The sequence below is a fragment of the Prosopis cineraria genome, unplaced genomic scaffold (genome assembly GCF_029017545.1).
Source record: "Prosopis cineraria cultivar Desert tree isolate PC_DT_omini unplaced genomic scaffold, ASM2901754v1 PC8, whole genome shotgun sequence".
Lineage (NCBI taxonomy): Eukaryota > Viridiplantae > Streptophyta > Magnoliopsida > Fabales > Fabaceae > Prosopis > Prosopis cineraria.
In genome coordinates this window covers 23,557,570-23,567,485 of record NW_026555339.1, presented here as the reverse complement: position 1 = coordinate 23,567,485, position 9,916 = coordinate 23,557,570, and positions in this window count along the sequence as shown.

Genomic DNA, 9,916 nt, shown 5'->3' with positions numbered 1-9,916 from the left:
ATTATCAGTTTCATTTTGTCAAAAAAGGATATAGAGAGAGTTTGAGCCATATCAATTTTATTTAATCATAATATACGCGTTCACGTTCATTTAATGAAAATAAGTTGTTATTTATGGACTTTTTGTTGTTTCTGATACATTTTTTTTGCAACTGATATAAATATTCTGGTATAAATGTTGTTTATGAAATTTATATTGTTATTTATAGAGTTTACGTTGTGCAAACTTTACAATTAACTTGTGCGGATATTTATATGTATCATATCAACAAACCTTATATTGTAAATATATGGACATTGTGTTGTTAGCAAATGGATACTTTCATGTTATATACGGATCTTTTGTTCTTCATTAACTTGAAAAACTTTTTCAAATATTTAGTTTAATCACACAAATCATGTGAAATAGATGGGCATTATGTTATTAATAAATAGACCTTGTCATGTTATATACAAATTTTTTTATTGTTCATAAACTTGAGAAACTTTTTGTTAAGCCTAGCCAACTGATAAACTGGACACACATAGACTTTTAGTTTAGAATATATGAAGATTGTGTTGTGTATGTTATATATTGTGTTGTGCATTGTTTGCTTACTTGTACATTTTGTCAAGCTTAGCTTACTGATAAAGTAGAATTTTATGGACTTTTAGTTGAGAATAAATGAACCTTATATTGTGCATAATGGATATTGTGTTATGCATTGTTTGCCTATTTATGCATTTTGTTAAGCCTAGCCTACTAATAAATTAGAATCGTATGGACTTTTAGTTGAGAATATATGATGATTAAGTTGTGCATAGTAGATATTGTGTTGTGCATTGTTGGCTTACTTCTGTATTTTGTCAAGCCTAACCTATTGATAAAGTAGAATCTTATGAACTTTTAGCTGAAAATAAATTAACCTTATATTGTGCATAATAGATACTGTGTTATGCATTGTTTGCCTATTTGTGCATTTTGTTAAGCTTAGCCTATTGATAAAGTAGAATCATATGGATTTTTAGTTGAGAATATATAAACCTTATGTTGTACATTGTGGATATTATGTTATGCATTGTTTGCTTACTTGTGCATTTTGTCAAGCCTAGCCTACTGAAAAAGTAGAATTTTATAGACTTTTAGTTGAGAATAAATGAACTTTATATTGTTCACAGTAGATATTGTATTATGCATTGTTTGCCTATTTGTACATTTAATTAAGCCTAGCCTACTGATAAAGTAGAATCGTATGGACCTTTAGTTGAGAATATATGAACCTTATGTTATGTATAGTGAATATTGTGTTGCGCATTGTTTGCTTACTTGTGTATTTTGTCTAGCCTAACTTACTGATAAAGTAGAATCTTATAGACTTTTAGTTGAGAATAAATGAACCTTATATTGTGCATAATGAATATTGTGTTATGCATTATTTGTCTAACTTCAATATTTTGGTAAGCATAGTATAATGATAAATTATAATTACATGGACTTTTAGGTGAGAATATATCACAAACTTTTTTTTGCAATCATCTTTAACTAGCTGTCCTCTCGAGAGGCCATGAACAAGGGGGATAGAGTCTTCCAAGATAAGAAGATTTATCATTGTTCAAGATTAAAAGGTCGGACACAGTCACAAGACATGCAAAAATCCTAACCTAGCATGAGAAGTGGTTACATTGTACTTTTTTTGTGTTCACAACAAACTATAATTATGTATATGAAAGCATTTTTAAATAATATTTTTTAGATAAGTGGGAACTATAAATATTTTTTATTTGTATACACTACTACAAAAATGTAAATATAAAATGCCATAAAAAATGACGGTCAAATAAAAACGCATCATATATGAGATAGGCGGGTGATGGTGACAAACTAAATGACAGGCTTTAAAAAAACCGTCATATATTACTAGACTTTAAATGATGTGTATTAAAAAATTCTCTCATTTATTTCAGCCCAACATTTCATTTACTGAAAGAAAAAAATAAAAAATAAATTTAAACTTTAAATGATGGGTATTTTAAAAACCTGTCATATAAAGTTTAAACAATATATGACAATTATAGAAACAACCATTATATATTTGTGCCCGCTGTTTCATACTCTTAAAATAAAAAAAATAAAAAGTTTTAAAACTTTAAATGATGGGTGTTTAAAACACCCGTCATTTAAAGTCCAGAACTATATATGATGGGGTTTTCAAACGCCTGTCATATATTCGTGGCCAACGTTTGATTTTCCTCATTTAAAAAAAATAAAAAAAATGTTAGGCTTTAAATGACGGTTGGTTAAAACAACCGTCATTTAAAGCCTTCCTTATATATGACGGGTGTTAAAACACCCATCATATATTATTGAATAAATGACAGGTATATAAATATCCATCATTTATTCCCTTTTTATTTCAGTTTTCAGGTTCATTTTTTCATTCCCGCCCGTTCGTCGTCCCTGTTTTCTCTCTTCTCCTCTTCTACAAGAAATCGATAAAAATCTCTCAATCAGCATTCATTCTTGCCGTCGACCACCATAGTCCCATGCCAGCGTGAAAGTACTCCTCCTACACGGTCCGGTTCCTCTCTCAATTGCTTCCTCTTTGTGTTTCATCCTCTCTTCTCTAAGGTACATGGGTTTGTGATTTCTATAGTTTTTCTTCATTTTCTTCCAATATGCTTAGATTTCTAGATTATGGAATTGATTTATTTGAGATTATGGATTGTTTTATTAGTTAATTTTTATTGTTTAAATATCTCCTCATGTTTTGCCCATTTTAATATTGTGGGTTGTTAAAAATTGCTAATGTTTGGTATTTTATTGACTTGAGAATGATTGTAGATGATTTGCTTTGCCTTAGGATGATTATTAAGATGAAAATTAGTGATCAAAATGGGATATTTGTGATGATTGTATTTTTCTACGAATTTTGACTAATTTATTTCAATAATTTTTAATTTAAATTTCATGCATTGTTTGATTAGAGTAGTTTTATTGTTCAAAACTACATATTAAAATGTACTAGTGTACCAGTTTTTATTACAATTGGAGTTCATTTTAGTGACGAAAACTGACGCGTGATTTCTATAAAAATCATTGCTGTTTTATTAAAATTTTTACATTTGGTAAAGAATGATTTGTTCTTGGCTTGAGATTGCTAATATAGGATATGTGTAATCTTAAAATGATCAATGAGACAGAAAACATTGATTCAAAATGATGTTTATAGTGTTTTTCTTTTTTTTCTATGAATTTTGAATGAATTTGATCTCAATTACCCTGACTTTGGAGCAAAAGATAGAAACCTTCGCCTCATATTATCTACTGATGGAATGAATCCACACGGGCTTTAAAGTAGCAGTCACAGTACATGGCCAGTTATTTTGGTAATTTACAACTTACCTCCATGGTTATATATGAAGCGAAAATATATGATGCTATCAATTCTAATTTTAGGGCCAAAACAGCCGAAAAAATGACATAGACATATATTTAGCTCCTTTAATTAAAGATTTAAAATTGTTCTGGGAGCATGGTGTTGAGGTATATGATGGACATAGAGAGGAAAGGTTCAATTTAAGAGCATTGTTGTTTGGTACAATCAATGATTTTCCAGCATATGGTAATTTATTAGGATATAGTATTAAAGGAAAACTCGAATGTCCTATTTGTGAAGATGGCACACATTCAATGAGATTAGAACATGGGATAAAGAATGTATATTTCAGACATCATAGATGGTTGCATCCTGATCATTATTATCGACGCCTAAAAAAAGCTTTCAATGGGAATTCAAAAGAAAGTAAGGCACCTTTGCCACTGATAAGTGAGCAACATTTTGACAAGGTGAAGAATTTGAATATCAAGTTTGGCAAACCTTTTGTAAAGCATCTTAGGATATGTGGGTGGAAGAAAAGGTCTATTTTTTTGACCTACCATATTGGCAATCTTTATATGTGAGACATTTTCTTGATGTGATGCACATTGAGAAAAATGTGTGTGATAGTTTGATTGGTACATTACTTCATATTCCAGAAAAGACCAAAGATGGCATCAAGGCAGACTTGATATGATTTCTATGGGGATAAGGGAAGAGTTGGCTCCGCAAGAGAAGGGAAGTCGTACATTTCTTCGTGCAGTGGCTCATACATTGTCTAGAAGAGAAAAGAAGATTTTTTATGAGTCGTTTGCTACTGTTAAAGTTCCAAAGGGGTACTCTTCAAATATTAAGGGCCTTGTGTCATTGAAGGATTTGAAGTTGAAGGGTTTAAGGTTGCATGATTGCCATATGTTGATAGAAAATTTTATTCCAGTGGCTATACGTTCTATTTTACCTAATACGGTTCGAGCCACGATTACAAAATTGTGTTTCTTCTTCAAGTCTATATGTAGTAAAGTGATTGACCTAACAAAATTAATGTGTCAACACTAGGTATTCAATGAGAAGACTGATTCATTCATTTCAAAATAATTATCCAGCGGATGCAAATTTTAAAAGACATAAAAAAAACTTGATTCTTGAGTTACTATGAGAGTGTATTGACAATTTAAAGGAAAAACCTCTTAAGTATAGTCAGGTGTGTTTTTTTTGTGTAAATATACGTAAACTACAAAGAGAGGGATAGGGATTGGGGGGGAGAGGGAGGGAGAGGGAGAGAATTATATATGTTTGTGTATTATTATGAATAAAATTAAGATAAAAAAGAATAAGAATTTTTGCAAGTAGAATAAAGTAAAGTAATTGATGGAGGAACTAGGCAAATTAGAGCCAATAAGGGAAAAAGAAATATGAAATAATAAGAAACATATAAAGAGAAAAGAAATAGAGAGAAGAAAAAGGGGGTCATGTGCATAATACTATTCAATGATACTGTGTGAATTAAAGCTGGTTGCAAAAGGCGCATCCTACGGTGATAGACTCAGAATCTACCACATGCCTTTGTTTCATTTCCAATCTGCAAATAAATTCATCAGCTACATAGGGGTTGTGGCGAAAGCAAATGTGCCAATTACAATTAGGCACTGGAATGATGTTAGTCCAGCTACTAAAAATTATATTTCGGAGCAAGTAGAGGTAAAATACTTTCCTCACATCGTTGTAATTAATTGCAATTACTTGACCGAAAATCTAATTAATTGTTTTTGTTTGCAGTCAGCATTTGCAATTGATGCTAGTCGGATGAAATTTGTCATCCAACAAGCTGGAAAGGCAATGCGAACATTTTGGTATTTCGTGGGAGCAAAATACATTAAAAAATCAGGAGGAAACATTACTGCTGAGGTCCCTGACTTGATAAGGCCATTAGTTTCATAAGAATAGTGGGATGAATTTATTGCTCAACGTCTCGAGGGAAAATTTCAAGTAAGAATAATAAGATGAATTAATTTTTTATTATTTTTGATATATTTAATTTTATTGATATGATTTTTTTATGTTTTGCACAGGAGTTGAGCCACAAAAAGAAAGAGTTGCTTGAGAAAGATCTATAACCTTACAAGAAGGGGCGCATAGGATATGCAGGAATTGAGCAACAAATGGTAAGTTAATATTTATACTATATAATTTTATCTTATTTCATAGATATATGTACTATACTCACATTTAAATTTACTTAAATTCATAGATCGAACGAGAGGGTTCAGGGGCAAGCTCAGTTTCACGGCACAGACTATTCATAGAAGGCCAAACCAATAAAGAAGGAAACATTGTTGATGAACATGTTCAGGAGCTTGCTGACAAGTGTGTAAGTACATTAACTTAACTTAACACTTTTTTATACTCAATCAACTAATTTAATTTTCTTACTATATATTGCATAGGCCGAGATTGAGAAAAGTGGCATGCCTGATGATGATGTCTTGGGCAAGGCGTTAGGTAATCCCGAACACCCTGGTCGAGTTAGGGAATATGGCTTTGGTGTCTCGAAAAAACAAATATTCGGGTCACAGAAGAAAGCAAGGTCAACAGAGGATGTGGGTGCAAGGGCTGAGATTACCACCCTAAAAGAGGAGCTATCTAGGCAACGGGACATGATTGAAGCTTTGCTAAAGGATAAGGAGAGGCGGGAGGCAAAGTTTCATATCAGTCCTAGCAGGAAAGGTTGTTACAGTGTCATGTAGCCTATTAAAAATCTCCCTGAGGTAAAACATTATTAATTTATTTTACTTATATTTCACTACTTCTATTTCTCATAACTTTAATATAGTATATTACTTATTAATATAGGGTGAGAACCTATGTGAGTCGTTGGTAAATAACCCAAATCGTCATGTGGTTGCTATTGGTTGGGTGTTTAATTTGCCAGGAGACATGTTACATAATATGCCACTGCCTGCATCCTATGTACGTGTTGCTATTGATGTGCCGAAGGATTTGAACTATCCGCTACCTATTCCCACCGAGGATGCAGGGATTGTTGGAGAGGCGATGGGTAGTTTTGTTGGATGGCAAGCTAGTCAAGTTAGGATGCCAAGTCCAAAAAAGAATAGCAAAGATGCATGGTTAAAAAAAAAAGATGATACCTCGATCTAGGCTCTCCTTTAAAAAGGCAGTCTCCCATAAAGTTATGCCTGAACAAGAGCCTCAATTGCCAAGCCAACATAGAAATTTGCTCCAAGCATATGCAACGGTATATAGGTCTAATCCTCCAGTCCTGCAAATCCCATTCGAGGCTGGTATATATGGTGAAGACCGATATGATATGCTTTCACTTGATGTTGTTGATGAAGTGCTTCAACATGATATGACCAGTCTCACTGTTCTCAGCTTCTACATACGGTAATTTTTTTTCCATATATGAATAGTTAATATTTTAAATATAAACTAATCTATTTCTTGTATTTATAATAGGTGCTTGTATGACAAATTTGTTGACCCTTTCGATCTACAAACAAAGTTCGTCTTTGTTAGCCCTCATGAAGTGGGTGCATATGTTTTAATTAAAAGCGATAAAATTTTAGAACAAGCAAAGGCGTTAAGCAAAAATTTCAAAGCAAGGGCTCGAAAGGAAACACTATTCATAATACCGTACTGTCAAGGGTAACGAAATTCTCACTTAATAATTTTTTTATTTTTAATTTAATGGATTAATTATAATTTTGCCACACTTGTTAATACTATTAGGGACCATTAGATGTTGATCACCGCCGAACCATTCGGCAACACTCCAAAGATATATCATCTCGATTCTCTTAGAGGGGAACCAGGGAGGAGACAAATTTTATTAGAGTTAATTAATACGTAAGTGCATATATAAAGTATTTTATATATTTATTTAATTATTTAAATTTTATACTAACATATTTTTTTTGTTTCATTAGGGCGATTGTGTTATACCGCACTAACACAAAACAATCAACTCCAAGGTCCTTTATAAATTTTGATGTGGCCTACACTTGGAATATAATTAAGGTAATGAAATCATTTATTAAATTAAAATTTAATGCATTAATACATATTCATATATTCTTTAATTTTTAGTGTCCAAGACAAAAGAAAAATAGCTTGGATTGTGGCTATTGCATCATGAGGTTCATGAAGGACATCATTATCCATAACGAGAGCATAATTTTCGAGATGGTATGTCAAAAATATTAACTTTTAAATTACAAAAATATTTAATGTATTAAAATTATATTAATATATGTTGAATCATTTATATATTGCAGTACTATGATGATTCTTATGTTGAAGAATTTGGGGATGCAAAAATAAATGAGGTAATTGAAGAATGGTGTCAATATATTTTTCAAGTGTGGACTTCATACAAAGAAGATAAATAGAACTACCTTGAAGAAGTAGCTAGGAAGTTTTTTTGAATAGGTAGTTTATTTTTGAAAAAATGTTACTTTATGTAATTACATTTGTTTATTGATTAATTTTAAAATTGAATACAATAAATTTCATTGGTATTTAAATCTGGAATGGTTGGCTGCTGTTATTTTAATTTCTTTTTACAGGGGGGCTGGTATAAAAATAGCTCACGAATTAAAAAAATCACATAAAAAATAACAGTTATATAAATAACCATCATTTATACTGAAATAAATGACGGTTAAAAAATGCCCGTCATTTATACTGACTTTAAATGACGGGCATCTCATTTACCCGTCATTTAAAATATGGTCATAATTTTTACCATACTTTAAATGATGGGTAAATTATATACCTGTCATTTAAAGTGATTATAAATGACGGGTATATAACTTACCCGTCATTTAACGTCTCTTTAAATGACGGGTAAGTTATATACTCATCATTTATACTTTATTTAAATGACGGGTATATTATTTACCCGTCATTTAAATTCTCAATTTGCTCCTCCCTTCGTAAAAATTTTATTTTAAATGATCGTTTTATAACCGTTATTTATTGGGGTCTTTAAATATCAGCTGAATAAATAACATTTATTAACCGTCATTTATGGACTAAAATAACCTTCATTTATTCCTTTTTTTGTAGTAGTGAAATGGAGAAGTAACTGTTAGATATTTTGGATATAGTGACTAACTTTTTATATATATCAAACTTGGGATATTGTGTTAAATTTTATGTAGGTACTTGTTTTAGTACCTAGGCTAATACCAATATGAAATTATTCATATATGATGTGATTGTCCTTATTAATATTGAAAATGCATAGACTTTCTATTGAGCATGCGTGGACATTGTCTTGTGCATAGTGAATGTTGTGTCGTGCATGGTCTGCCTAATGTCATTTTGTTATAGCATAAAACTAGTGAAATACTAAAAATGTATAAATTTTTTGTTCAACACACGTGAACATCGTATTATGTATAGTGGATATTGTGTCGTGCATGATCTGTTTAGTCATTTTTGCTAAAGTCAAGACTAGTGAAATATTTAAAATGTATAGACTTTTTATTGAGATGCGTGGGCATTGTCTTGTGCATAGTGAATGTTATATCGTGCATGATCTATTTGGTTATTTTGAGAGTTTATGCAGATTCTGAATTTAGATTAAACAAAGGGCAAAATTATACTTTTAGTCTTAAAAAAAATTAACATTAAAGGCCTTAAGACCTACAGAGCAATATCAGATTCATTTAAATTTAAATTACAATAAAATTTATTTTTAAAGTCTTTAATATCATTTTTCTTTCTATATTCTTTTTTCTCCTGGATTTTATTGTCCGCGTCAAAATCTTCAGTACTTTGCACTTAGCGCACTTTCTCCAGTCACCATAAACGCGTTAGCTGCTACTTCTTCTGCCAACTCCTCTATGCATATTCAAGTAACGACAATCTCTTTGTAATATTTGACAATTAAATTGTTCGATATTTTATACACAAAAGATTTTTCTAATTATCATCCACTCGAATAACATTGTGAAATCGTACAAACATTTATAACTTTATTCGTTATAACTACATTTCACTTGAAGGTAGTATCACATATTTTGGTTTACAAATTATATCTAACGTGAATAATAAATATGGCAATCTGATTTGAATAATGAAACTCTTGTAATCTATCTTTTAATTATAATATTATGCTTACGTGTTATTGTTAAATCACATATATTCAAGTTTTCAATTCATTTGTTACTTCAATTTCTTTTTTAAAATCTATTATTAAAATTTTTTTGCCTTGGAAGAAGGCTCATATGTATAACTTCAGTTTTTAAATTCCTATGAACTATATAATTCAATAACAAGAATAAAATAATTCTAGCACAATTACAAAGTTGTATTTATTTAATTACAAAAAATTTTCCTTTCGCACAGAACTACCCTCGTTTATATTATGGATTTCCAAAACATTCAATTGTAATAAATTTATAATATTTTATATTTATGATTTTCTATAGTCACATGAATTAAAGGACTAACCTCATGGGAAGTCGTGTTTATTCCTTGAATCAGTTTTTACTATCAATTCCAACTTCAATCAATACCTATCTGACACAAGCTACA